Source organism: Manis pentadactyla, chromosome 3, assembly GCF_030020395.1.
Source record: "Manis pentadactyla isolate mManPen7 chromosome 3, mManPen7.hap1, whole genome shotgun sequence".
In the NCBI taxonomy this organism is placed as follows: domain Eukaryota; kingdom Metazoa; phylum Chordata; class Mammalia; order Pholidota; family Manidae; genus Manis; species Manis pentadactyla.
This window is the reverse complement of record NC_080021.1, coordinates 16,389,280-16,413,274: the sequence shown is the minus strand read 5'-3', so window position 1 is coordinate 16,413,274 and position 23,995 is coordinate 16,389,280.

The window sequence follows — 23,995 nt, the reverse complement described above, 5'->3', positions numbered from 1 at the left end:
CATAGATAATCATAGTGGGTTCTTTCATGCAACAGTTTTCCCCCTGAAAGCTAATTAGCTACAGGAAAAGAACACTGCATAAAAAAGAACGAAGCAACAGTCTTAATAAGAACTTCATAAGGTATTTTCCAGATGAGCATGCATTATTGACCCTGATTTCTTATAAGTCCCTGTAGTTAAAGGAAATTGAGGTGAGCATTGATGAAGTGGTGAGCTATATCCATGGAACCTTAAGGAAAATGGATTTGGCAAAGGTATGCAATATGCCTTTGTAAAGATGAATCTTGGATGACTTCATGATTCGTGGCTTGGGTCACTGCCCAAGTAATTCTTCTAGAAACTGGCCGTATGACCTTGGGTATGTCTCTTTCCTCTCTGGGTCTCAGTTTCCACATTAGTAAGATCAGAAGGTTGAATGATCATTAAGGTTTCTTCCAACTCCCCTATTCCTTACTTCCAAATCTTCTCCTTATATGTTTTAAATTTTTCTTTCAGGCTTCAGGGCTCCTGTCACTGCCTTGTCACTGCTCTGAGTCTAGACACCTGCAGCTCTGTGGTCAATGTGACATCGGTGTCACATGAGCATTGACCCCTTCCAGCTTTGTTGGTGGTACAGTGACGTATCATTCATGTTGGCCATGGGAAATAATGAGCTGAAAGTGTTTTTATAATCAGACCCATTCAAAAGTGATTAAATCCAAGTTAAATGATTGGGCTTTGTATTACTTCTGTCAGGATTGGGGGCAGTACTTTAACATACCATGTTCAGTTGCCATGAAGAATGAATGATTGGAAGGGAGATGCTAACTGGTAATGTGATATTTAGTCAACCGGAGTTGGAAAACAAGTGGCAGTGAATAAACATCATCAAACAGAAAAGTACATTTGTCACAGGGGTCACTCAGTTACACCTTTGGGGAAAGCCTCAGGCTGCAGACAATGAAGGGACGTCATACCACACCTGCCATGAGTGGTCTCTGGAAACATGGGAAAGTATCCATCATGGCAGGCGTCCAGGTCTCTGCTGACAGGGACAAGTAGCCGCCTTCTTTGCCTGCATTGTACACCTCCCAATCCATGAAGGCAGACCCTGCATATTTCCAGGTAGAGTTAAATGTTTCTTCAAGATGCTTCCCAAGGGCTCCATCCCAGGCCTTTTCGTGAAGCTCCTGTCGCTCAAGGATGCTGAGTGGGGTGACTTTGTCTGAGAGCTCTGAGGTCAGGCTGTCTGGGCTCACAGTTTTCCCTATGACCTAAAAGATGTGTGCGTGTGACTGCACAGGGGACCCATCATGCTGTGTCTGTTTCTTGAATTACAAAATGAAGGTAATGATTTGGGTCACCTGTCCCTTATCTGATCATCTTCAGACAAGAAATGTTTCAGATTTCAATTTTTTGTGGATGTTTGAAAGTTAATATGATATATGTGGAATAGCTCATGTGACATAACAGTAGGCTGGTGTATGTGAACAAAAAGCATCCTGCAATCAACAGCATTATTATTTCCACATTCATGTTAGGTGGGGTAACAATAAATGATAAATGGCCTCATATAACTTAAAACCAGGTTTTTATACCAAAAGAATTAGCAGCCAGCTTTTATATATATATTTTTTAATTCTCTTTCTGAGTTTGTAGAATGCTTAAATTACAGGGAAAGCATTGCAGACCTATATTTCCTACTTCATCAGGGGGTTATAAGGTTTAAATGAAGTAAGTACAGAGCTGTTGACAAAAAGACTGTCTCATGTTAAGTACTTTATTAAAACAGCTCTTCACTACTGTTGTTGTTTTATTATTATTATAGTAGCAGGGCTTAGAGAACTTAATCTGTTCCAGGTCATAGAGCTTGTAGGTGGCCGACTAGAATTCACACCCACATCTCTTGAACTCCAAGGTTCATTCCCTTCTCATTCTCCCACACTGCCTTCCCTGTGCCAACTGACTCACAAGGGATGGAATTCGAGTTCAAGTCAATATGATGAGGATTTAGGTTTTCCTATTTTGGAGAAGAGAATAAATCTAAATCTGTAAAGTGAAAGAATACTTATAAACCAGATACCTTTACTGATTTATTTAATTGAAAACCCTGGATACACAAAAATCAATCACATTTCTAGTATTAACGATGAACATGTAGAATCTGAAATTACAGATATAACACCATTTATAACTACTCCAAAGAAAATCGAATAGTTAGTTTAAACTTAAAACACATACAAAGTCTCTACGCTGAAGTCACACAAATCTTATGAGTGATATCAAAGAACACTCTGTCCATAGACAAAGAGACATATGTGTTCACGGACTGGGGAACTATACATAGTAAAGCTGTCAATACTCCCCAGATTCATCTGTAGGGTGAATGTAATTGTAGACAAATACATACTCTAAAAATCATGTGGGAATGCACAAGCTTTTGAACAGCTTAAACAGTCTTGACAAAGAATGAAGTGGGAACAACCACACCATTCAATACTAAGGCCTATTAGCTACCGTAATCAAGGCTGTGGATTTGGCAGAGTGATAGATACATAGATCAATAGAAGATAATAGAGAACCCAGAAATAGACAACTGATTTTTGACAAAAGTGAAAAGCAATTCAATGAAGGAAATAAAGCCTTTTTAACAAGGCTACTGGAACAATTGAGTATCCAAAAGCGAAAAAAGAAAAAAAAAACCCTAGACCCAAATCTCCCACCTTATACAAAAATGAACTTAAAATATCCCATGGAACTAAATGTAAATTATATATGTAAAAAATTTATGTAAAAATACAGTTATCTAACTTTTAGAAAAAATGTACAGGAAACTTTGGCATCTACGACTAAGCAAAGAGTTTTCACACTTGACATCAAAAGCATGACCCATACAAACAGAGATGGATAAAATATTCTTTGTTAATATTAAAAAGAGTTGCTGAGTAAGAGCCCACTTGCTGACAAAGGAAGCACAAGCTACAATTTGGGAAAAAGTATTTGTAAATCACAGAACTCACCAAGAAGTAGGGACTAAAAAATATAATGAATTCTCAAAACTCAACAATGAAGGAAAGCAAACATTCTAATTTTAAAAATGGGCACATGATATGAAAACATTTCACTGAAGAGGATGTATAGATGGCAAATAGGAACTGTGTTTGACATCATTAAGAAAGTGCAAATTGAAACACAATGACATATCACTACATGCCTATTCAATGGATAAAGCAAGAAATAATAGTGACAACATCAAATGATGTCAAAGATGTGGAGCAATTGGATCATTCATACATTGCTGGTGGGAATGTCAAGTGGCACAGCCACTCTGGAAAATACTTTTGCAATTTCTTTTAATACTAAACATGCAACTATCATACAACCTAACACCTGAGTTTGTGGGCATTTATCCCAGGAAAAGAAAAACTTATGATCACACAAAAACCTGTACATGCATGTTTGTAGATGCTTTATTTTTAACAACTCCAAATTGGAAAAAACCCAGATGTTCTCCTGTAAGTGAATGGTTAAACAAGTAGTGGTATATCCATTCTGTGGGACACTACTTGGCAATAAAAAAGAACACACTATCAATCTAACAACTTTGATGAATTCTAGGGGTTAGTGCTGATTGAAAAAAGCTAATCTCAAAAGATCACAACCTACAATTCCATTTATATAACATTCTTAAAATGACAAAAAGAGAAATGTGTTCATAAGAGATCAGGGTAGGGGAAGCTAGAGTGAGAAGTACCAATAGCTATAAAAAGGCAGCACAGTGATGCTTGTGAAAGAATGGTTCTGTGTAGTGACTGTGTAAATGTCAATGCACTGGTGCTGATATTGAACTATAACTTTGCAAGATGTGTTGTTTTTTAACAAGTGCATATGAACCTATGATAATCTTAAAATTAAAAGTTTAATTAAAAAATATTACATACTGCATATTATACCTTATTCCACACACTTAGCTTTAAAATTGCATACTCTTTAAATTTTTATCTATTTTTCTTTTTTAATTAAACTTGTCTTTTAGAAATGCAAATAAGTAATAAAATAGAGCAGAAGAAAAGGACTTAAAGACTTTGTCTCATATTTTAGTGGTCACCCCAGTCACTTCCTTGTGTATCTTTCCAGAATAATACACATTCACATACACACACACACACACACACACACACACACACGCATATAATGGAATCATGCATATGTGCATCTCATGTTTTAATGGTTGTCTGATATTGGGTCCCATGTATGTACCGGTTTTGTTAGTCATTCTTTTTTTGATTGATATCCTTTTGTTTTTATTCAGTTTTTTTTATTTTATCTTACTTTTTGGTATTAGTATCCTAACTGTGATGGTGAGTATGTGAATCCATCAATGTGTCAAAACTTAAAGAATGCAACAAAGTCAATTTTACTGTATGTTGATTTGAAAAATGAAATAATAAAAGAGGCACTTAATAGCCTCACCTTTTGTATACCTGTGAAACTAGGGTAATTCCTAGAAGCAGAATTTTTGGGAAAATTGGTTATTGCATTTTTAATCTTGATAGAATTCAACATCTAACCCTCCAAAGAAGGTACACCAACTTACTTTCCCACAAAAACTGTAAAAGAACTGGAATAAACATTTTCAAAAGCTTTATCCTCCTCTGCCTTTGATGCAGAGGGGTAAGGATTTTAGGAAAGAGTTGTATGGTATGCTCTTCCCTGCGTACCTCTGCGAGTGGGTATGATATTGGTAGACTAGAGATGTAAGAATCATCGTCAGTGAGTAATGGGAGAGAGAAAAAGCTGACTGCATCAGCCTATACACACATTGTACATTTGATCACCACAAAACTGAAAATGGAATAATTTATATTTCCATTTGTTAGGTACCATGTTGTGTCCCCCAAATTTCATTTGTTGAGGTCCTAACCCCCAATATGACTGTATTTGGAGATGGGGCTTTTAAGGAGGTAATTAAGGTACAATGAGGTCATCATGGTGGACCCTCATCTGGTAGGATTGTTGTCCTTATAAGAAGCAGAAAAGTCACTAACAAGCTCTTTGCGTCTTCTCAAGGCACCAAGGAAAGGCTATGTGAGGACGTCACGGGAAGGTGGCTGTCTGCAAGCCAGGAAGTTGGCTCTCACCAGACACTGAATTTGCCGGCATTTTGATCATGGACGTTTACCTTCCAGAACTGTGAGAAAACACATTTCTGTTGTTAAAGCCTCGCCCCTCCTCCCATGCCTGTACTGTTTTGTTATGGCAGCCTTGGCACACTGATATACCTCCCTGACATTGAAGAAAGTAACATAATTTAGGAATGTTGTAACTAAATCAACCACAACCTTCTAGTTCATTTTTAAAGAAATTCAGGTCAAACTCAAGTTATTTAACTTTGTCCCCAGTGACCAACACTTCATCCTGATATTGCCATGCAACTTTACTAATAATGACATCAATAATTACAGCTGATGCTTAGTTGAACTCTTACTATGTGCCAGGCACACTTGTAAGTCTGTTATGTTCACTAATATTATGAAGTAGCTACTACTATTATTCCCTTTTTATGGTTGCGAAACTTGAAGAATAGTGATCAGATAAGTTATCCCAAGTCATAAACCCAGTGAGTAAAAAAGCTGGGATTTGAACTTTTGGTTTAATCTTTGCTGTTAAAAGTGGAGTCCATAGACAAGCCAGCATCACCTGGGAGCTTGTTAGAAACAGACTGTCAAGCCCCACCCAGACCTACTGAACAGGAACCTGCATTTTAACAAGGTGCACATTGCTTTCCAGGGAAGCACCATTCTAAGTCATGATCCCTGTTGGGTCTTTGTGTTTTCTCACCTAACAGGAAGGGCATTGGGCTCTGCAGTCACTGCGCTCAAGAAATACCATGATTTGGTGATGGAGGCTTGCTTGCCCTGCCCACCCCACCCTGCGTTTGTGCTCCTGGACAAGCTGTTCCACTGGGGTTTTCCACCCACTTTCTAGGTGGAAAAAAAAGCATTTCTAAGAGGCACCCTTAGTTACATTGGAGTAACACGCATTTGTGATAAAATGCCCAATCATTCTCCCTCATTTCTACTTTTATGACTTCCTAGAAAGTCATTGATTGGCTCTGATCAGAGACTTTGGTGAGAGAAAATGCCAAAGTCTAAATTATGGACTGTCCCCTAGAAAAGGTTAGTCCATAGGAGGTATAAAAAGGTCCAGTTTAGAGTGACACCGCCGAAGGCCCTCCTCCAGACGCCCTTCCCCGGGCGCACCGCCCCATTGCCGCTCCACGCCGGGGCGCACCGAGCCTAGCGTGTCCTCCTCCCGCCGCAGCGCGGCGACCGCGGGAACCGGGCGCGGGGGCGGTGCTGACGCAGAGCGCGGACCAATCGGCGGGCGCGGGGTTCCGGCGGGGCGGGGCGGGCGCGGGGTTCCGGCGGGGCGGGGCGGGCCTCCAGGGCGGCCGTTGCGGGGGCAGTAACGCCGGCAGTTCCCGCGGCGCGGCTCCCCCGCCCTTTCGGAGCCGTCCCCCTGCGACCCGGCCGCGGCTCCGACGGCGCCCCGGCTCGGCCCCCGCGAGGGTCCTCGGCCGCTCCACGCCCGGGGTCCGGGTCCGTGGCGGCGCGGCGCGGCGCTGTTCGTGCGGCGGCGATGATCCTGCGGCTGCCGCCCTTGGGCCGGGCGAGCGGCGGGCGGGGCCCGAAGCCGGAGCCGGAGCGCACGCACCGCGGGCCGGGACGCCGTCCTCGCCTGCGCTCGACTCTCTCGGCCGCGGCGGGGCGCCCGGGCCCGACGCGGCATGAGGACGGGGCCGCGCGCCGGCGAGCGCCCAGCCCCTCGGCCGGCGGGGCCCCGGCGGCTCCCGCGCTAGCGCAGCGCAGGCCCGGGGGGCGGGCGCGCCGGGAACAGGTGCCTCCCTGTCCGCGGGGCCTCGCGGCGCTCCGCCCGCGCCTCCCGCCCCGGCTCTTCGGCGCCTGGGGGTCCCGGCTGCCGCCCCACTCCTGCGCGCGGCGTCGCGACCGGGGGTCCCGTCCGTGTCCTGGGCGGCCTGGCCGGGCGCCGCCGAGCCGCGGGCGGCCGAGGACGATGTCTGCGCTGCGGCAGGTGCTGCGCGTCTCCAACCGCTCCCTGCTCGCCTTCATCTTCTTCTCCCTGTCCTCGTCCTGCCTCTACTTCATCTACGTGGCCCCGGGCCTCGGTAAGCTCCGCACCCCTCGCGCCTCGGTCGCGCGGGCGCCCTGGAGTAGGCGCGGCTGCTCCCGGGCTCGGCAGCACGTCTCTGAAGTGTCCCCGCGGGGCGGCGGAGGCGCCGCTTCGGGCCCGGCGTGCGGGCAGGTGCCTCGGCCGGCCGGGTGGAGGAGCTGCGGCGCGGGGCTCAGCGGGCACAATTACCCCGGGCGCCCGCGGCAGGCGGGAGAGGCAGGCGGCGGCGGCGCCTAGGGGTGGGGGGCCCGGGGTGGGGGGCCCGGGAGCCGCCGCTCCGCCCGAGGGGTTCCGGGCTGCGAGCTGCTCCGTGAAAACTGGGCCCCGCTGCTTGGTCGGCTTCTCCAGGCTGCCTGTTAGGGCGACTTCCGAGGTAAAATGATGAAAGTGACAATTATGTAAGATGGTTTGTAGTTTAAAATTTTAGCCTGTTTATCAGTTTTTGGCCTTCGGTCCGAAGTAAACTTTTGTAGAATCTGCTTGCATTGGCTTCTTGGTTGAATACCTACCTCTTCAGGCCCCTCGGGTTGAAAACGCACCAGGGGAGCATTCTAATGAATGAAAAATAGGAACTTCACGTGGATGATAAAACACGTAATGTCTCCAGAACTTTTCTTCGTTTCCTCCGGTCAGTTTGTGTCTGATGTTAAATTACTTAAATTACTTAGGAACGGTGTGTGCGTCTGCTGTCATTTCCTTTTAAACATTACTAGTCTGCTGAGCCGAGCTAGCCAAAAATGGATGGCCTCTTAAGAGTGAAACACCTGCAGAATTTTGACATGGAATCGTTACCTTTTATTATTTTGCGTGGTAATAGATTACTGTAATGATGCATTGCGGTGAAGAAGGATGAAGCAAATAGCTCATCGAGACTGGTTTATTTCCTAAAACAAAACATTTCCTCCAACATGACTTCTTCTTCATTAAATTTTCAGGTTCAAGTTAAGATGTGCAAGCTTAGATCAGGATGCTTGGAAAAACATAAATATTGTTGAAATTTGATGTATCCCAAAATAACCGTTTGAGGTTAACCTTTGAAGAAGTATGAATATTTTAACATATTATTTTCCTTTAATGCAGTTTTTTCCTTCAGGCAAAATAAAATCTCCTTGAAGCCTGTGGTGGAAATTGACAGTGGGTAGTCAGTGGATTTGACAACAGTTAGCCAAAATATTTGGCAGGCTTTTCCTAAAATCCTTTGCCATTTTGGAAGACTTGTAAATTAAGTCCTTCTACAGCAATTTCTACTTTCTCTTGAAAGGTTGGACCTTTTTGGGGGATGTTATTTTGTCAGGCATTTAACTTTGAGAGATTTTAGAGAAAAAGCTTTTTTGCACTTAGGTAAAAGCTTTCTTACTTTCTTGGTATTGTGAGCAACATGTTAGTTATGTTACTTAAAAAGCCAACCAAAGGAAATCAGAATTCCATCTGTCATTTGATAGACATCTGTTTTATTTTGTTAGTGCATTAATATTATCTATAGATTCCTAAAATTCAGTTGATGTAAAGTATAATACATTTTTCTTATTTGTATGCTTAATATTTGTCATAGACTATAACTGCTATATTAAAAATTTTGTAATTTTCTCATAGGCGCTTAGGTTGACATAGTTTAAACTACTGTTTTGTGGGTCTTATAACTTTAAAAATTGATTAAAGCCAGTAAGAAGGATGGAAGCCAAAGCTTATAAAATGTTATCAGTTTGTTAAAACTGAATCTATTTCCCAAGCCCAATATTACTTAGCAGAAAAAAAAGCCTCCCAGTTTATCTTTGAAGTATTGGGGAGCATTTTTCCGACATTCACATTTTTGCAAATTTTATCATTGGCAACAAATACTGTAAGTTTTTCTTGAAGTATCAGGCTCACTTTGTTCATTTTTGGGGAAATGTAGGTCAAATACAGAAGTCCAAGCAAAAAAAAAAAAAGGTCTAGTTCATATACTGAGTTCCCTAGAGAACTGTGTGTGTCCCTGAAATTTCAACAATTTGAGGGAGGCATTGTTTGACAGGGTCAGAGACATTAAGGAACTTGCTCAGAGTCACACAGCAGAGAAGCACTGAAAATGGAATTTGAATCCAAGGCTGGATCAATAGGGCAAGGCTTCAATCACTGAGGATTTTACCCGTGCTCTGCCTCTTCCTACTTGTGCAAGGTTAGTCACTGCATCTATTTCATTATCCATGGGATGAAAATGAAAAATCCCTACCTCTTAAGGACGACAATGTGGCTAGAGACTGCATACATTTTAACATTGTCTATAAATGTTAGGGAGTGAGCCTATTTTACCTAGAACCAAACGTGTGAGAACATTGTTGAATAAAATCCTCAACTGACTGAAACCAAGCTGACCAGTTTCCTTAATTAGCAGGAATAGTGGGCTTCTAATTTGCCAAGAAGGAGGAAAATCACAAGAAAATAAGCTGACATCTAGCACTTACTATGAAACAAAAAGTCTGAGAAAAACTCTGGAGCAATAGTAATTCAATTGCCTCCAAAGTACCTTTTTATTTCTTCCTGACCTTGATCATGCGAATGATCATCAACAATCCACAGGGCCCAAATGTTAAAAAATGTGTGTGTTGGTATGCGAGTTTCTGGGGGTGGTTATATGCATTCAACTAAGATCATTGTTACAGGGGGCAGTTTTTTGGGGGAGGCTGGAGCACGGTAAAATATGGGGCCCTAAGAAAGGGCCAAAATACCTGCAAGGTGCAGTAGCAAATGCTAACGTCTGCTCACCAGGCACCACACGCGCTCTGAGTGCTGCCATCTGTAAATTCACCTGGTCCTCAAAGCAGTTCTAGGACTTAGGTACTCTTCTTACACCCATACACAGGCAACAAACGGAGGCACGGAGAAGTTAGATGACTTGCCTAAGACCATACAGCTAGAACGTGCTACAGCGAGGATCTATCCACTTCGCATTTTTCAATTTTATTCAGCATATCCTCTGACTTGGTGATAAACCTTAGGGGAGAACTAATACTCATTTGACATCTACTTGTATCCCAGGTACTTCCTCCTACTTAGTAACACCCCCGTATTTCCTAATCTTTCTCCCTGTTGACTGCTGATTTAGAACAACAGACAAAGATAACCCTTTTACTCCCATCCCCATTTGGGGAATTGTTTTGATGTTCAGAGATTCATTGTATTTCCCAGGGTCACACACACACACAAGGGACAAAGAATTTGATGTCAGGTCTTTATGACTTTATTCCGCTCCGTTCTGAGTGGAATACCTGAATATGAAACCAAATACTCTAGTTAAATATGAAACAGAAAGAATATTTACCCCAGTCTTGAGGTACCAATTGTGACTTTTGAATTATACACTTCATGTCGGTTTTAGGTGTCTGAGAAATAGACACCAAAATGGAATTAGATGTGTTAAGAGGCATATTAAGGGAAATGCCTGTGGGGGACAAAGGGGAAAAGGAGCAGGAATAGGCAAGGAGGCCCTTCAGAATGTGATATAGGGCTGACATCTGTGAAAAGAGAGAGGGAAATAAGGATTACTTAGTAGGAGTGGCCTCAAACTGAAGAGCGGTTCTGAGAGTCTTGGCCGGGCCAATGGAAAGATCTTGAGCAAAAACTGACCAGCAGAGGAGTCGTGTGTAGAGCAGGATTTGCCCAGGTCAGTAGCCCATTGCATGGCTTTGGTGTGAAGACTACAGCAGACTCGGAGGGGCAACAGAAGAACCCTGCCAACCACTTGCATTTCTCGCGGTAGTTCCTCCTGCAGGGAGAGCTCAGTGGCACCCCCAGTGGTCTCTCTGGCTATTTGCACAGGTGCTCATGAGAAGACAACGCCTGGAGATGGTGATTCACTAGGATACTCACAGTGACCGTGGATGTGACTTTCTTTCATGTTGAAACAGTTACAAGTATACAGATTTAGAAGAGTGAGGCAAGGGAGAGTTGCAGCCTGGTTTCTTTGGATTTCCCTTTGATGGATCCCATGTTACCTGAAAACACATCCAGGAGGGAGAGGGTAACAAAAGACAGAAAACAATCCTGTTCACACTGAAGCAGGTTGACTTGCAGGGGAAGCAGCAGCTGGGCCAGCTCTGTCTACACAGGGCTGGGGTGCAGAGAGGAGCCCCGGAACCACAGCCCTGGAACTCTTTCTGTCATCTCTGCTCTGCTCTGTCATCTGCTGGTGGTCAGTTAGGTTCTGTGAATGCGGGTCCCCCTGGCTGCCCCAGCAGAGACAGGGGAAGGGACCTTGGTCATGCACTTCAAGGGGTAAACAGTGCCCTTCTGGAAACCTCCAAGGCAGAAGAGGCAGAAAGGGACACGGGGAAACCCAGGAACATGGGGCCACTTACATAACTCTTCCTTTTTATTCATTCATTTAGAAAAATGTCTTTTTGACTCACTGTATGTTCTAATTGGTGTGTGAGGCTCTGAAGATGCAACCATAAGCAAGAAGTATTCCCTAGGAACTCGGTATAATCAGGAGAGATTTGGGGTCTTCTACAAACCATGGCAGGTTTCCACGACTTACTTTAACCAGGGAGTCTATTCTTATTGAGTTCTTCCTTGAGGACAGGCAGGGCGGTGAAGGAGAGGAACAGGTTTGTCAGAGCTACTTTATTTCCCTACAGTGTGTGTGAAAAATGACAGAGAAGCTGCCTCCAAACATCTCAACTCAGAATATATCCTTCTGCTTCAGAAAGGAAAAACAAAAACAAAAACAAAAAACAGACGATCAAAATGATCCAGACAAGGGAAATTTAATTCTAGGATCCCTGATGGAGGTCCAGAATTGTCATTCTCTCTCTAGTTTGTTTCTTTTCTAACTAATTGTAAAACTGCCTTTGAGCTGTAAACAGAAGGCCTAGAATTGTATCCCAGGGTCTTGTATCAGGTTATCTTCATGTTAAGTGTTAGGCACCTTGTAAACAATTTCAATATGTAAGGAGTTATTTTATAATGAATAGGCTTGGCAAAGCGCCTCACTCCCATCACACCCCTCCCAGTGTTCTGGACATTGAGGACTAGACCCAGCAGGATGGTGGGGGGAGGCATTCTCAACAGAAGGGGACTTCTATAACACAATCAGAAAGAGCAGTATGTTCATGGAAGCATAAGACAAGAATTAGGGAAGTGAAAAATGAGGTTCAAAGATAGCCAGATAAAAAGGGGCCAGAGCATTCTGTGCTTTCCAAGAGGTTGTCTTTATCCCACAAGCTTTGAAAGCCACTGACAGCCTCTCAGCTACCCCAAGAGTAAATCAGCGAATCTGTGTTTTGGAAACATCTCTTCAGTGGCAACAAGGACAGATTTGTAAGAGGCGAGTTGGGAAGTGAGGAAATGAGTTAAGAAGCTACTGCAGATAATGGAGGCCTGAAGTGGCTTTTTGGCAATGAGAGTGGAGAAGCCTTAGGAAGATAGCCAGAGAGTCAAAATGAAAGGGAGTTAAGGAAAGGGGATTATTTGAGGACAAAGTCCACGTCTCTTAAAGTCTCTGGGAAAGCTTCCTATACCAAGACAACATTTAGGTTTGTATGTCTTACAATGCTAGGACAAATTAAAATAACTAACATTTATTAGATATTCTGTATGAGTCAAACAGTATTGTCACATGTACTACATGAACTTACATGTTAGTATAAGTAATTACAATTATGATGAAGACAAAAAGAGGCAGAAAGTAGAACAAGCACTTATAGCAAAGATATTTAATTTCAGGAAACTTTATAGGGAATTATGGTAATCATCTCCAGTTAATTTACTCAGCTCCCATAGTAATTATTGGGCTCCCATTACTAGCAGAATCTCCTGTGTACAAGGAAAAGACTCCCCCAGATTAAGCAATTCACCCTTCCACTTATCAAGTCTCCCACATTCAGTTTGGGATGTTAAGTCATACCAAGAATATTCTTAGTATTTTATGTTTGGTGTCAAGTGACCACTGGTATTTCCATGTAGTGAAGAGAGCAAACGAAATAGTCAGGAGGGTCCAATTTGTCACAAACAGAATCAGCCGACCCTGAGAGGAGCTTGGAGGAAGGCTGGTAGGTAGCATGGACTGACTCAGGAGCTGTTTCCAAGCACACCACCGTGTGTATTTCTTGAGCATCTGCTGTATGCCTGAAACTGTGAAGAGCTTTATATGATCCCACAATAAACCTTTAAAGTAAAGAATAAATGTTCCATCTTTACAGGTGAAGAAACTAAGGCAGAGAGATGAAATGACTTTGCCAATGTCACACTGGGAGTTCATGACTAGAGGTCACATCACTGTCTGCTTCCAAACTATGCGCTTTCTGCTACACCATATTAGCTCTATCAACGTTCAGTATAGAAACAGCGAATATGGATTGAACATCCTCAATGTGCCAGGCCCTGTGAAGGTTTCTGGGATTCCACAGGTAAGTAAAGCACACACCTGCCCTTGAGAAGCAAACAGATAAAAAGAGCAACGGGCATAAGCAGAATTTCAGTGCAAGGAAGTCAGCAGAATGTAGAATGATGAAGAGAATACTTTGGAAACATGAACTCAAGCTGGGGTCCAAGGAGGACTTTCTGGAGAGTATGATGCCTTTCTTGAGGAGAATCAGATTTGGTGAGAAAAGGAAGGTGGGTGAGGCAGGAAGCCGGAAGTAAGTGGCAAGAAATGAGATGAAACTTGAGAGAGAGCCTAAGGCCGGCCCATGGAGAGGCCAGGCGAGCTTTCACGGGCATGAGGAGCCTGGAATATTTTGTTAACTTGGCCTTTATCTCTGGCAGTGGGCAGCCCTTGATGGGTTTTGAAAAGATCCAGAATATGCCACTGAGGCATAAAAATTATTTTAAGCAAGAAGCATGAGTTCCTGAAATCAAACTTACTGTCCTAAAAGCAGAGCCTCCCTAAAGAACTCAATTGTCACATATCACCTTCCCCAGAGCAGCCAGGGAAGACGGAATGTTATCACTGGAGATGAGAAGCCTCCACACCACCCTTAAATAGGCACTGTCCAAAACTGTTTCCCATCTGTTCTCTTAAGGGCCCATTTATCTTTTCAAAAGTTATTTGCGTTCCCATAAGTGCCCTTTCTCCCAATCCTTTTACTAAGAAGTTACTTGTTTTCCTTTAAATGCCTTCCCACCCTCCCCTGTTAGGATATTATATAAGCCCCAAATTCTAACCACCCCTCCGACACTTCTGTGTAAACTCCTGTGTGCATGAGATTAAATCTTTCTGTTGCTACTCTTTTTTCAGTTTAATCTGCAGACCCCAAAAACTAAGCCTAAGAGGGTAGATGAGAAGTTCTCCCTCCCTGACAGTTTCAAGCCAGATTTCCATGCCAGAGAGGTCATTTTGGTTGCATTTGGAGTAGCAGCTTTCAGGAACAGAGTGGGTGGAGTCCATGTGACAAGAATGAAGACAGGAAACCTGGCTGTCAACTGTCACAGACAGCACTTACCTCCCTCCTGCATCCACTCGCTCTCATTTGGGTAGGTAGACCTATCCCAGTTCCGTTCTGAAGAACCACCTCATCTTCCGCTCCCAGTCTAGTGGGGAAAGGCTTTCAGTTGGAGTTGATTTCACATCCAGCTTTAATGGTGAGCATGTGATACAGACCTGGCCAGTGAGAATAATACACACTCTTGACCCCAGTGATTGTTTCACAGGTGGACATGGAAACCACTTAACATCTATCAGGTGCATGAGACTTCTATCAAGCCAGCTGAGCGAGGTGGGTGCTTTTTTGCTTTTTCTACTGGGCTTGAGTCTAGGAGCACATAGGCTTGGTTTTGTAGGCAGCCTTCTTGTCACCATGCAGAGTCTGAAAATGAGAGCAATACGGCTGACAGCAGGTCCAAGAGAGATGGGTGCCAATGTTCAGTGCCTGGATCACATCATGCCTGAGAATGATTCAGGACATTTATTCAGCTAATACGGTTCACATTTTGCTTAAACTAACGTTAAAGTTGGAATTTCTGCCATTTGGGAAAAAAATAAGAAAAACATGCATGTCTGCAGAAGCCATTTGCAATACTCTGGGTCAGAGGAAATCATGAAATTTTGAATCGAATCGAAGAATTTCTTGCCAAAAAGAATTGGACGTATATTGCCGTATCACCTCTCTGCACCTCAGTTTTCTTATTTGTAAAATGGATTTGTTTCTGTCGCTTTTCAGTTGTCTCTCTGTCTAACACTGTGAGCTGTGCTGAGTTTCATGCTAATGCATTTGTTGCAGTCACGGTTAGGCTAAAGATGCCTTCTCACCACCCAGTTGCACTTCCCCACAGTTTTCCTGGTTCTTCTGTGAGCAGGGAGCTTTAAATTTAAACGAGATCTGGTAGAGAGATTCATAGCTAAAGAAACAGTTTAAATGGCTCCCCAATTATCCTCTTTTCTGCAGAAGCTCATGAGAAACCTGAGTTGGCTATATACATCCTCTACCCTTCATGGTAAGGAAGATTATTCCATGAAAAATTCACTAGTGCTTTGGGTCTCAAGTGCTCAGTTCCCCTACCCCAGAGGGTTCATAACTCCCCCTGAAAAGACAGTGAATTTAATCTGCAGGGCAGAATGCATCTGAATACTCAGTCTTGCCGAGACAGGAGGTTAGACATGCGTTTGCTTCCCTGTGACATTCTGCAGAGCATTACCTCTTTCCCTTTGTTTACAGCTATAAGATCATGGAAAGGTTATCAAGAGATGGTGCAAAATGTGGATTCATTTGAATTATATGGCAACATCCACAGAGTGGAATTGAAAGTCTTGCACTTGTGTTTTCATGCACAGCAATAATTTGGTGCGTTATGGCTCTAGTGCACTTGGAAGCAAGAAGAGTTCTCTCCTTTATGATACAGGCTTGATGGAAACCCACCCCATACTGGCTAAATGAAGTCGTGCCTCATACTTTTCAGACAACACATTCCATTTGATTCAATCCCTCAAGTGTTATTGAGCTCTGTGATAGATGCTGGAAATATAAACATAAAAAAGACATGATTCCTGTCCTCAGAGCTCAAACTTTGATAGCGGAGGGAGGCAAGTAAACAAATTTAGAGTCCAGCACAGTAAGGGCAAAGGAATGGCCTGAGAAAGAGGGGCGATTGTGCACAGAGGAGGGAATGATGGACTGTGCCGCAGGAGAAACTGGAAGGAGCAATTACCTGGGATGGATTTCGAAAAAGGAAGTAGAACGAGTGGATATGGCGTGGCTGTTACTGCACTGCAGGGAGAGAGAGCAGCAGGCAAAGATACAGACTCAGGAAGCCGCTGGGCGTTGCGCTGATGATAACTGGTTTACCATGGCTGTGCGGTGAGTGCCCAGAGAGAGAAGCCACAACAGGGAGGGTTCTGGGAGATCACGTTGGGCTGGAGGAGCAGGGGGAGGGACCCCTGAGGTGATAGGCCAGATAAAGAGCAGAACAGTTGTAGTAGGAATGGAAATGGGGGACAGGGGACAGTCTAGGGGTCAGGACAGGAAGGACAGGGTGACTGATTGGTCTGTGGAGGGTGGTGGGGGAGTTAAGACTGCCTCAGGTAATGGAGAGCTTGCACAGCCACGCATGCACTGTTTTTCTTGGGCAGCAAACTTAGCATGGAGCTTCTTTCCCTGCAGACCTGGCGATAGTGTCAGGAACTAAGTTTCATGTAGGTAAAGTATTCAGAACCTCTCTTAACCTCACACCTAAGACAAATTTTCCAATCTTGTTAATCTAGGTGAGACTTTCATTTCCACCTGCTCCACCCCAGCATCTGGGTTTCATTTTGTTTGGAACTTGGGTAAGAAAGAGGAGTGCAATTCATCAGCCCCTTCAAACACCAAAACGTGAGTTCAGTTGGCTTTTTCAACCACACTCAGCTTTGTCCTCATTCATTTGTTTGAAGTATGAATATGTGTAGGGTCAGTGGCAGAATTTCCAGAATCTCCCACCTGGCCTTAGTTCATTTACGTGTCAGCAGGTGTTTACCACTGCAGCCTCCAAGGATCCAGGCAAGTGGTGGAGAGGAAATGGCCCTTCTCTCCTCCCCTCAGTTACGGTGTCGGCCTGTCACCAAGGACCGATCCGCAGAGTTCCTCCTGGAAGGGTGGCGAGGGGAGGGATCATGCTCTGTGGCTGCAGAGACACAGGGCACCAGGTGGGCTTGGCTGCCGGAGACCCGTGGCCAGAGGGCATGGAGAAGCCAGGCCTCGCTGTGAGCAACAAAAAGGGTTTCTCCCAGCCTGCCCTTCCTCTTGCCTTACTTCAGCTTCACTGGATTATTTGCTCCTGGAAGGGGACCCCTTTACCCCCAAGAGCTACAATATGTTATTCACACAAAGAAGGTGCTATGCAGTGTGCCACGTCTCCTGGCCACCAGGCTTCCTCCCGTGCTCCCATTTCTGTGCCAGTTCTTTCTCCGGCCTCTGACTGGGCAGAGACTGAAGCTTCCTGCAGTGCCACTGACTCTGTGGACCCTCCTCTGTGATGAGCCATTTTGCTGGCGTTTCCCACCTCACAGCCGACCGTACCCTGGATATCTGCTCTGAGGGCTTCTAAGGGACTTTTTCTCAATTTTACACAGCTAATAAGGTTTGACCATCTAGTGGGTGTCACAGTAAAAATTCCAGTTTATTCTGTTACTGTCTAGAAAAGTTAAAATTAGTTTCCAACTGGGTGAAATTACTTCCTGTGGTTTTGTAGAAGGACCTATTAATTATGCCTTGAAACTGATGATAAACCTACTAGGCTTAATGATCAGTCAATACTTCTTAAAACAATGAGTATTTAAAACAGCTCTCCAATGGTGCCTAAATACTGCAGTGCTAGACTATTCTGGCAAAACCCAAAGATCCCTGCCAACAGAATTTTGTCTATTTAGGCTTCTTTGGCTATATTTTACTTTATGTCCCTAAGTCATAAAATTTGGAAATTTTATTATTGAAAGTTTATTTTTCCCAGTGCCCACGGGTAGGGGATTAAGTGAGTACTTATGGAGTTTCTAAAACATACCTATTCTTCGTTTGAACTATGTTATCTTATTCAATCCCCTATAGCTCTTTTAAGGTAATAAAATCAAGGCTCTGAGAGGTTAGGTGAGTCCCCTGATATAACACAGGTAAAAAGTCATGAAGTGGCAACTTGAAACCAGGGCCTCAAAATTCATGTTCTTTTTGAGTAATAAAATACGGATCCTAGTGAAATGTTTTTCTAGTTTAAAATCGGAAATGTGAAGCAATATAGTAATGAGTATGAATTCCTATAATGCCCCCATTGTTACCTTTGTGCTTTCTGAAATTAAGTGTGGACAAATTAATAGCTCTTTTATAGAAGAAATACACATACTGAAGAAATGTAAAACAAATCAAATCACATTCAGTACTAAGTATGGGGATAAAAATGTCTATTTCATCGCTAAGAAAATGACACTCTTTTAGACAGTTCAGGAAAAATGCTTCTGTTGTATTCAAAAACAGGAATAATTCTATTACAATGAATCAGTTTATGGAGCTTGAGGTACACCTGAGAAATGTGCATATTTTATGTGGGTCTGCTCAGGGAAAGAGAATTTAATCATTGCATTTAGGCCAATAATGAGTATGAAATTCTGTAGCATTGTTCTGTTTCAATGATAATGATGATTCCCTTGAACATATAAGCTGCTCTTCATTTAACAAAGTGCTCTCAGTAATGTAAGTCCGTTTGATTTATTTGATGCTCACAACAGTGCTAATAGGAATTAACATCCCAATTTTAGCAATAGTGAAATCGAGGGTCAAGTGCTGTGTCTGGACCACACGGTGGGCTAAGTGGTGGAAGTGGAGATTGGGCCGGGATTTTGATTCCCGGGCTCTCTCGTGATCACGTGCTGCTTCCAGAAAGTTAGTTCTCCACTTGTTGGATTCTTTAAAGAGCATTTGGACTCTTAGATTATTTTAGAATCCTAGAATGCCGGGGGTTTCTGAAGGTGCCTGATAAATAGCACCTTGCTTTCCAACTCAGGTTCTAGATAAATTAATAGGAAAAAACCAAAACAACCTTGGCTGATAGAGAGCAAACCTCTGCCTTTCATTACTACAAAGGCCGAGCTGGAGTCCTTAGCGAGGAGTGAGGGCCTACGATCGGCACTCTAGGGTTGAGCTCAGTCCCCGTAGGGTGGCGGGCGGCTCCGGGTGGGGCAGACGGCCCCAGGCTGCCCCGGGAGGAGGAGCGGCAGGACACAGTGTCAGACCCCAGGCTCGGCTCCCAAGGAGGAAAAGGAAGGGTCTGAGCTGATCCTGTCTGCTTTATGCTTCCCAAATTTAACAAACCCTCTGTCTCCTTTGGGAATGAATGGGTAAGACAATGAGGTGCATTACAGTCAGTGGACATTCAAGTCTTTAGAAGAAACATCAGGCATTGGAGGCAAGATATAAAATCTGACATTCCTGTGTGTTATTCATTCACTCATTCGTTGGTTCATCCCATGTATTCATTGCTTTCTCTGTGCCAGGCACCATTGACACAGGTGAACAATTCTGTGACAGTCTTTGTCTTCATGGAGATTAATTTCCAGTCAATTAGGGTGACTATTATCAAAAGAACAAAAGATAACAAGGGTTAGTCAGGATGTACAGAAATTATAACCCCATGCACTATTGATGGGAATGTAAAAGAGCATAGCCACCATGGAAACCAGTACCAGAGGTTCCTCCAAAAATGAAAAATAGGATTACCATGTGATCCAGCAATCCCCCTACAGGTTATATGTCCAAAGAAAATGAAATCAGGATCTCAAAGAGATATCTGCACACCCTTCTTCATAGTAACATTATTCACAATGGCCATGATATGGAAACAACCTAAACAGACATTAATGATAATTAGATAAAGAAAAGTGGTACATACGTACAATGGAATATTATTCAGCCCTAAAAAAGAGTAAATCCTACCATATTGAAACAACATGATGAACCTGGAGCACACAAAACAATCCAGTCACAGAACAAATGTCACATGATGCCCATTACATGAAGTATCTTAAGTAGTTAAAACTACAGAAGCAGAAAGTATATTGGTGGTTACCAGGGGTTGGGAGGAAGGTAAAATGGAGTTGTTCAGTATGTACAAAGTTTTAGTTTTGCAAGATGAGTAAGTTCTAGAGATCTGTGGAACATAGTTAGTGCCTGTAATTAACAATACTGCGCCATACACGGAAAAATCTGTTAAGAGAGTAGATTTCAAGTTAAATGTTCTTACCATACCAAAAAAAGGAGGTAGGAGGAAACTTTTGGAGGTGGTGGACAGGTTGCTGGTTTCATGGGTATATGCATATGTTCATACCCATCAAATTGAATACATTAAATATGGGCAGTTTTTTCTATATCCATTACACCTCAGTAAAGCTGTTAAAAATTATATAAACAATACAAACAAGTAAACAGCCAACCAGATGATTTCTCCAAATAATAAAGGCAACAAAGTAAATGATGCAGGGTATTGTGGTCTAGTGACTGGGGAAGTGTCTGCCTTATCCTTTCTTGTCCCTCAATGTCAGGGGCACAGAGCAGCAGAACTGGCCCACATGGCCGCATGCCTTTGTTGCAATCACTGAGCTTCTCCCAGCCTTGATTTTGCCTGGTCTTGGCCACCTCTGTCCTCAAACTCCTAAATTAGGTTCATCTGGGTTCCCAGATTGATAGACATACAGATTCCCAGCACCCTTGTCCTGTGTCATCCCCACCAGAGTGTCTGAGACCATGGTCTTCAGAATCTGCATTCTTGCTAAGCCCACGGCTAACACGGGTGATTCTTGGATTGCATGTGGTACAGAGTTGCTCCAGGGATATAAGTGGCTCCAGCCCCAACTGGGCATCAAGCCACATTAACTAAAAGTCTCACTTTTTCATGATTCAGATTTTTGTGAAATCCTGACTCTATATCTGTGTAGCCTTAAGCATGTTGCTCAAATTTTCTTTTCCTTTATGTTCACATCTGTAAAATGAGAGAAATAGTTCCTCTCACTCGGGACTGGTTAATCTATTAAAAGAGACGTTATCCATGAAAGGGCATAATGGAGTGACTAGAGTAGCAGGTGCTTATAAATCTGCAACAAGTAAAAATAATGAATGAATAGATCTATGGCATGTTTTCCAAACCTAGTTCAATTTCATTCTCTGTTCCATTTAAGGGAGATTTCTTTTCTTTCCATAACTGAGCATCTTCTTTAGTAATAGCCAAATACCCCCAAACCTCAAGGACCAAGGGCTCTTTTCTTTTTTAATTTTTAGTTAACTATCAATTAATCCTCCCAGACCAGAGTTCTCATTATGACATTACATTCATCACCAGCTCTGTTATCTGTTTAGAGACTTCTCTTCCCCCAGTACTACCAAGCAGTCAGTCTACAATCTCTCACCTGGTCAGTGTTGACATTGTTTTAGGGGAATAGCGCACATGGTGAATCTCTGCCCATTTTCATGATTTACATGCTACGGTTTGAAAAGTTGTATGTTCACTGCAGTACTCTACACCCCATGAGGCACAATGCTCAGCACACAGTTGTTACTTGGCTCAAAAACATAAGAGTAACTCTCATGACCCATGCCGTTTCCCAGGGGCATCTGTCTTCACTCTGTGTTGAAACTTTTGCCTGCTAAGGTGTTTGATCTGTGAGATTATGCAGAGCAGAAAGTATTTGCTTAGTCTGTTATGAAAATGTTGGAAAGTGAAAAAAAAAATCTTGGCTGCTGCCACAAAAATAAAATGATTAAGAAATGCTTCAGAAAAGCACAGAGAAAGAGGAGCTAAAATACCTGTGTTATTAGAGTTACAGAAAAGGATTTTAGGAGAGACTTTTAGAAGGTGAAACAATATAGTCCCTTTAGTAAGAATGTTTCCTCATCTAGATTATGATATTTGTATTTGTTAACTGTGCCTATTATGCTTCATCTTTACCATTTATTATTTACTATCTATTTATTATGGGATGTGGGCCTTAGAGTGGTTCAGGGAGTAGATTCTGAGGAGAGAATCTGGGTCAATTATAGGACAACCTTGGACAAGCTACTTAGCTTATATCAATGTCAATTCCTCCAGCTATAAAATGGGAACAAATCAAATGTTGCACAGGTTTGGTGTTTAAAGACGGAGATGCCGGGCACTCGGCAGGGTGGCATGTTTTGGGTGAACACTCAGTGTGTGTTCACCACATCATAATCACCAGCTCTTCAAGTCTATAATGCTGGGCTATACCCACTACTCAGAACCTCTTTGAGAAAGTAGGCAGTGACCTATCTCCTGCCCCAAATAATGCAGGATTTGATGCTCAGTTCTTCAGGTGTCTGATTACTTGTCATGTATCAGAAAGACCTTTCTTGAATGCCGCATCTGAAGAGCACCTTCCACTTCCTCTGGCCATTCTTTGCCCCTTACCTTCATTAATTTTTCTCCAAGTCACCTATCACTACTGGTCACCTTCTGGATTTATTTGGTTTTCATCTGTTCCCCCTTTTCTTACCCACTCATACAATTGTGTCATGAGGACAGGACTCTGTTTTGCTCACTGGCCTATTGCAGGGCCAATATTATGTGTTTTTTAATGAGTTGTCAACTCAGGTGAATAAAAGCTCAAATAGAAGTGATGCAAATCATGGCTTGTTTTTAATCTGGTCACCTTCTGACTCAAGAGTGAATCATGGCTTCCTATTGCTGGTATGCTCTGCCTACCTTTTTTTAAAGGATTCCATGACTCACGTACCTGAACCTATCCACCCTTTTTCCTGGACCTTCCAATTATATGTTTTCTCTGAGGTGACCCCGTAATTTATCACCCAAATGTGGCATATATTTAAGAATGAAATGGGGAGCCACCAAAACTGGAGAGCTATTAAAATGACAAAGAACAAATGGGGAGCTATTAAAGCTGTTTTTAAAAATACCGTTGGGGCAGTACATATCACTGGGGACGTCTGTTCACCCATATTTATTTGTTCCAGTCTGAACAATTTCTTCAGTGAGCTACACAAACATCATAAACGTCATACCCAGGCCCCTCTGGTACCCTTTCTTAGGCTAAGTTTCCTCCTTTCCTCACTAGGTGTCTATTTTCCACTCCATAGTTTTAGATATTCAAACTATGACAATTTGACCTGAAAATAAGAATTTCCCTGACTACTCCTTCTCTCCCAATGGGACTATCCCGTTCAGGACTGGGGATGAGGATGGCTTAGGGGAGGGAAGTGTCTTTTTTCCTGGGCTTCATTCTAGGGTATTGATTTTGATCTCATTTTTTTCTGGCCTAAACTTTGAAAAATAGTTTTCTAATTCCCATGTCAGGATTCAGTCACTCACATTAACACAGTTCATCAGTGCCTGGATTTGGGTTCAAATTATGGACTAACTCCAAAGTCAAATATCTTTCCAATATTGCCTCTTATGCAATGAAGTGTTTCTGAGTCACTTTTATGTTACTCTGTTTTGTCTATACAACTAGATGGTAAACATTTGAAGCAAACCATTAAAACATTTTTGTCAACAACATTTATCCTAATGGTGAATAGGCAGTATGCAGATATATAATCTACATTACTGTGAATTTAAGTATAAGTTAAAACATAATTATATCAATTTTTGCAGTTCATTGAGATCAAAAGCAGGATTTAAAATAAACAAATATGGTGATTATTTCCATAATGTAATCCCTTGGGAGTAGGATCATTTCTCATATGTAAAATGCCTTTATTTTCACTACCTTATTTATTTTTCCCAATTATGAAGGTACTATTATCCCAATTTGACAGATAAAGAAACTGAGTCTGGAGAGGTTAACCAGTATAATAATAAGATACTATAAAATAATGGAAAACAGATAAATTTTCACCAGAAATACTATTTGTTAAGTATTGCT